Source organism: Octodon degus, unplaced genomic scaffold, assembly GCF_000260255.1.
Source record: "Octodon degus isolate 3935 unplaced genomic scaffold, OctDeg1.0 scaffold00055, whole genome shotgun sequence".
NCBI lineage: Eukaryota > Metazoa > Chordata > Mammalia > Rodentia > Octodontidae > Octodon > Octodon degus.
Genome location: NW_004524631.1, coordinates 12,377,646 through 12,384,265, shown reverse-complemented (window position 1 = coordinate 12,384,265; position 6,620 = coordinate 12,377,646). Strand labels below are relative to the sequence as shown.

Below are 6,620 nucleotides of genomic sequence, written 5' to 3'. Positions count from 1 at the left end.
TCTTGTTCTAAGGATAGCAGTGATGACTTCCAAGCTCCAAGGTGGTGATTGGTGCGTGTCTGGGATGTGGATGCTCTAGGAGACAATGGTGAAGGATGATGGGACCAGTGACTGTGGGTGGCTTATGTTCTGTGTGGCCTGTGCGAGGCTTTATTTGTATGCTGTCTATATTCTAGAGGTCAGTGGTTGAGGGCTTTGTGAGTCAAGGTTCCTGGAGGACTGTAGGTGGAGGAGATTCTGCACACTTTCATAACAACAGATTGTTGGGTGTAATGGTTGATGCATTGTGTAAACTTGAGAATTGAGGAGTTTAGAAGTTTAAGTGACTCAGCAGGGGACCAGGCTCCTCACTTTGTAAACATCCTGAGCTTGTGGAAGAGGAGAGAATGGAGATGGTGTGGGCAGGTAGCCCACATACAATATAAGGGAGAAAAAGAGGTTTTCTTTTTCCTTTTTGCTCCTGCTGCTTTTTCTGTCTTCCTACCTTGAACAGTTGCCCTTGTGGTCATTCCACCCTGCCTTAGAGCCAGCTGGCTATGGACTGAAACCTCCACAAACTGAACTAAATAAACTTTTCTTAATTTAGGGTGTTGGGTATTTTGCCTCAGCAATGAGAGAAAAGTAATTAAGACAACTTTTCTGTTCATGTGATGCAGTGATTAGGCTCCTTTGGGGGTAAGTAAATGGAACATTCTGTGGTGGCCATTAATTGAGTGTGAGGTAAGTTATTTACAGCCTAGCAGTGGTGATGATTGCATCTATAGAAGATAGTTACTGAGACACACAATTTAAAATTCCCAACACCTAGAACAATGTCTCTCTTGTGGAGGCTGGACTATGTAGTGGAGGATATTTACCAGCATCCTTGGCTTAGATCTCATGTAGTACCCATACCACCCATTGAAAAACCAAATAATATCTCCAGACATTGCCAAATCATTTAGAGGATAAAACTCCCCTCTATTAAGACACACTGAATATAAATATTTAAACTCACCTAAGAATGATAGAGAATCTCAGATTGAATATGTTAATGAAGCGCAGCTATATTCAATTCAGAATGGAAAAATTAAAATGAAAGTGTGAAGTATTAAGTAACCATTTTGGCTTCCATTTGGCTCTTTATCAGAGCCTCTCTGCTTCAAAGTGAGTTGTTTCAAAAACTTATTGAAATTCTTTTCTGTAACAAGTGTGACCATTGCATTATCCCATACTCCTGGCCCTGATTTTACTACAGGGATGACACATTGTGAGCCAAAGGACACAAAGCATTCATAGTTCTATCTTTCCTAGCACTTCTTCCCATGTCCTTGAGTCCAAGTTGCTCCTTACTTCCAGCCTATACTTTTCACTTTAAAAACAGCATCACTTGGACACAACCAAGCAAGCCACAATGATCTGTGCACAGCATGAACATTCACCAAATTAAGTTGGGGCAGCAGAAGAGTGGACTGACCAACTCTGGATGAGGACAATGCCTGGGGAGAGAAGGAAACTTCTAGACCCTGCAAGTGTTGACATTAAATTCAACAGCCTGCTTGAACTCCCACCCCATAGCCTACATCAAGCAGACACAAGAGGGTTGACTGATTTTCTCATCTACCAATGCGAGCAAGGAGGTGCCTTGGCTTGAACAGTAACCACAACTTGGAGTGAATCAACAATGGTCTCTGGTGTGAGTAGGGTACCTCAAAAACTCAAAGGCCCTAAAGCCTGGTGGAGAAAATCATGAGTTGGATTCTAAGATCTTAGAAGCATCTTAGAAAGAAACCTCTGATTCAAAAACAGAGGAATTTTTTTCTTTAACATTATTTTTTTTCCTGTCTTTAACCATTGTTTTTTTTCCTTCATTGGCTTTTTGGGGAGGTTGGGGTTTTTTACTGTCCTTTTTTTCTCTCTCTTTTTTTTGCTTCTCTTTTTCTCTTACCCATTTCAGTTTTTTCTCTGTCTTCTTATTTTTATTTCCTGTATTTTGCTTTCTGTTTTTCTTCTTTCTTCCATTCCTTGCTCAATCTTTCTTGTACCTGGTATTTTTAACACTACAAAATTTCCTTTTGCTCTTCACCAGGGCTCCCATCTCACTTTTTCTCTACTCTATCTCAGCTAGTTAAATTTATACTACAACTGCTGAATACTGTTTCATTGTTTGTAGAAATAAGGTTTCGTAGACATTTACTGTAGGTCAATAGTATGTTAATATTTAGTTTGTCTTTATGTTCATATTATAATTATAGTTATATTTTATGTGGTTAAAGGCAATACATTATTGGACATTTGGGTCTGTAAATATCTAGTTTGTCTTTTATACTAGAATTGTTACTGATTTTGTTATCATAGCCAAGGTGACATAGGTTTTGTTTTTTGTTTTTTGTTTTTTTTTCTGTAGAACCAGGGATTGAACTCAGGTCCTTGCACTTGCCAGGCAAGCGATTATTCTACTGAGTTATCTCCCTGGCCCCACAGCTGGTATTATTAAGTGGTTTTCTCAGGGTTCCGATATTTGGATTGCTAGGGGGCCATTAACAATATCGCCACCCATATTTGGAGAACTGGGTACTGGACCAAACATGCTGCCAACTTTCCTCTGATGTAAACAGGGGTGGTTGGATCCTGGGACTGAGGCAAAGGCCAATAGTCATGCCCAGGTGGCACTGCTGAAAAGTAACCAGTAACTAAAGAGATCTCCAGCATAGCAAGAAATCTTACTACTGAATCAACCTCAGCACAACGAACAAACAAACAAATAGAAATGTGAGGAGACAAGTCAACAAAATGCCTGTAAAAATTCTAATTCCCCCAAAGCTGATCCATGGGACATCGATGGGGAAGAAACCAAAAACTGCACACCTGAAAAGATGCACATCTAAAAAGATAACAGAAGCGATAACAAAACAAATAAGTCACTTGGTGAGATCACAAAAGATATAAGTAAATAGATAATGAGCCAAATATATGAACTAACCAACCGGTCTACAGAAGACAAGAATAAAAAACTAGCAGAACTAATCAAAATAATGCACTATATGAATGGCCAACATAAAAAAGAATTAGAGTCCATAAAAAGATTCCAAATCAAAATTCAGGAGATTAAAAATTCGATCTAAAGTATGTACAACAGAAGTGACCAATGGGAAATCAGTCTCACAACTAGAAGACAGGACTGTTATTGGTGAATAATATATGAGATACCTTAGATGCAACAAAACAGTATGGAAAATGGCTCCAACAGCTCCTGGATCACACAAAGAAGACTAATCTAAGATTCATTAGAATTAATGAAAAATCAGAAGACAGCACAAGTGGCATACAAATTTGTTTACTAAAATAATAGCAGAAAACTTTACAAATAAGAGAAAAGAATTTAGCATACAGTAAATGAGGAATATAGAACCCCAAATAGGGCTGGTAAGATAGCCCAGCAGTCCAAAGTGCTTGCTTAGGTAAACTTAGGCAAGTGCAAGGACTGCGGTTTGATCCCTGGCACCACATGCTGTGCCAGCCCCACCCCCAGGGCAGGCTCAGCTGGCCACACACACACACACACACACACACCAAGAGCCCCAAATAGCCATAATCAGAAAAGTATCTGTCCAAGACACATTATGATCAAAATCCCAGAAGTCTAACACAAGAAGACAATCTGAAAAACAGAGAAAAGCTCTTATGAGGGTAAACCCATTAGAGTTGCAGCAGACTTCTCAGTGCAACCCTGAAAGTCCAGGAGAGCTTGGAATGAAGTGTTACAAGCCCTAAAAGAAAATAATTTCCAATTCATTCTAATATATCCTGGAAAACTGTCTTTCAAAATTGAAGGAGAAATTATCTTTCCAAAGAAACTTATGATCACTAAACCAACACTCCAAAAATTCTCAGGATGTCTTAGAAAGAGATAATGAAGCTAGCAGTGACAAAAGGTCTAATAGGATAAATACACCAGGTAGTGTGAGTAGTTAATTAGAAGGTAGATACAAAGAATAGCAACAGGAAAATAAGGCAATCACAGGAAAGAGCCAATATACAGTAACAACTCTCAACATGAATAGTCTTAATTCCTCAGTCAAAAGACACAAGTTGACAGGATGGATCAAGAAACAAAAATCTAATGGTATGTTGTACACAAGAAAGACATCTAACCCAAAATAGTAACTCAAAAGACTAAAAATTCAAAGGATAGAAGACAATACTCCATGCAAAGGGGACCTCTCCAAAAATATATATAGCTATCCTATATCCAGACAAAGTAGAACTCAAACCAAAATTGATCAAAAGAGACAAAGATGAGAGCCTCCAATGTCCCATAGAGCAACATGCCTAAGTTTTATTGTGACTACTGTAATACGTACTTCACCCATGACTCTCCATCTGTGAGAAAGACACACTGCAGTGGTAGGAAACATAAAGAGAATGTGAAATACTACTACCAGAAATGGATGGAAGAGCAAGCTCAGAGCCTGATTGACAAAACAACGGCTGCATTTCAACAAGGAAAGATACTTCCTCCTCCATTCTCCGTGTCTCCTCCAGCAGGGGCTATGATCCCACCTCCACCTAGTTTTCTGGGTCCTTCTTGCCCTGGAATGATGCCAGCACCGCATATAAGAGGCTCTCCTATGATGCCAGTGGTGGGACCCCCTCCTCCTGGGATGATGGCAGTGGGACCTGATCCTGGAATGAGGCCACCCATGGGAGGCCACATGCTGATGATGCCTGGGCCTCCAATGATGCGACCACCGGCTCAGCCCATGATGGTGCCCACTCGGCCAGGAATGACTCGACCAGACAGATAAAGTGGAGGGGTGGCCTCTCTGTATCAGTTATATATTATTGGTTCTGCTTCACCAGGGGATCATGGTGCTGTGACTCTGGGTGTTTTCTAACAGCATGAATGACAAAGAAAACTTGCTCCCCCTCCCTATCAAAGAATAGTTTTGAAGGAAGTACGATAAACAAAAGTACAGATAGTACAGTTTCATTTGTATTGTGAAATATGAAAATAAACCGGTCAGCTCTTTTTAGTTAAAGAAGAGACAAAGGAAATCACTACATACTGATTAAGAGAATAATCCAGCAGAAAAATGTAGCAAATACTAACATACATATACCAGACAACAGCACATCCAATTTTATAAACCAATTACTACTGGACATAAAAGATCAAATAAATACACAGCCATAGTGAGGGACTCAGTATCTCTGATTTATTACAAATAGATCAACTAGACAAAAAATCAGCAAAGACATCAGTGTTGAACCAAATCTTCAAATAAGTGTATTTAGTAAATATCTACAGAACATTTCACCCAACAGAATACCCATTCAGCTCAGCAGCACTCACCAAAATAGACAACATACTAGCCAATAAATAAATGCAAAAGAAGAAATTAGACCACAAACATTATCAGATCATAGCACAGTAAAGGTAGAAATTACACTTTGACACATTCTTAAGTAATCAATGGGTTACAGAAGAAATTAAGGAAGAAAGGCAGTTTCTAGAACTAAACAATACCAGTAAAACATAACAGAATTTGAGACACAAACAATGAAATCAATCCTAAGAGAGAAGTGTATAGCTGCGAACGCCAACAACACAAAACAGCAAACCTAAATAAACCATGTAAGGATGCACTGCAAGGTTCTAGAAAAACAAGAACAATCTAAACCCTGAGCTAGCACAGGGAAGAAAATCATAAAGATCAGAGCAGAAATCAATGAACTGAGACAAAAAAAGAAGATACTACAAAGAATGAATGAAGCAAATAGTTGGTTCTTTGAAAGAATAAACAAAATAGTCAAACTCTTAATTAATCCAACCAAAGGAAAAAAATAAAGGAAAGAGAAGACACAAATCAATGCAATTAGAAATGAAAAACCTTCAATCACAATGGATACTGCTAAAATCAAGAAGATTAGGGGCTGGGGAGATGGCTCAGTAGAATAAGTGCTTGCCTGGCAAGTGCAAGGGCCTGAGTTCAATCTCCTATTCCACAAAAAATAAAAAATTCATTCATTCATTCATTAAAATAAAGATTATTGTCTTAGTTACTTTCTCTTTGCTGAGACAAAATACTTAACACCTAAAGTTTTTGTTTTTGTTGTTATTTGAGGCCCTGGGGATTGAACCTAGGGCCTTTTACATACTAGGCAAGTGCTCTACTACTAAATTATATACCAGAAACACCTAAAATTGGAGGAGGAAAAGATTATTTACCTCACGCTTTGTAGAGGTTTAAGCTCATAATTGGCTGGCTCCAAGGCAGATAGGTATGACAGAGGAGAAACAGTACATGGTGGGAAGAAGGTACCAAAGGAATAGAGAACAATCACAACTCTTTCTTTCTTCCTCTCTTTCTCCCTTTCTCCCTTTCTCCCTTTCTCCCTTTCTCTCTTTCTTTCTCTCTCTCTTTCTTTCTTTCTTTCCAGACAGTCTTGCCATGTAGTACAGGCTGTCCTTGAACTTGTTTATGTACCCCAGATTGGCCTCAAACTAGCAGTTATCATCCTGCCTCAGCTTCTTGAATGCTGAGGTTACAGATGTGTGCTGCCACTCCTGGCTTGACCTCAGATCTTTCTGTCTCTTATATCTTATTCAATCTGTTTACAGTGGGTACAACTCACAT

The 6,620-nt window shown here is 39.0% G+C and overlaps 1 pseudogene; it reads left to right on the top strand.

Annotated features, from left to right (window-relative positions):
* The first annotated feature begins 4,307 nt into the window (after window positions 1-4,307).
* Window positions 4,308-4,787, top strand: LOC101561403 (annotated as a pseudogene).
* The last annotated feature ends 1,833 nt before the right edge of the window (window positions 4,788-6,620 follow it).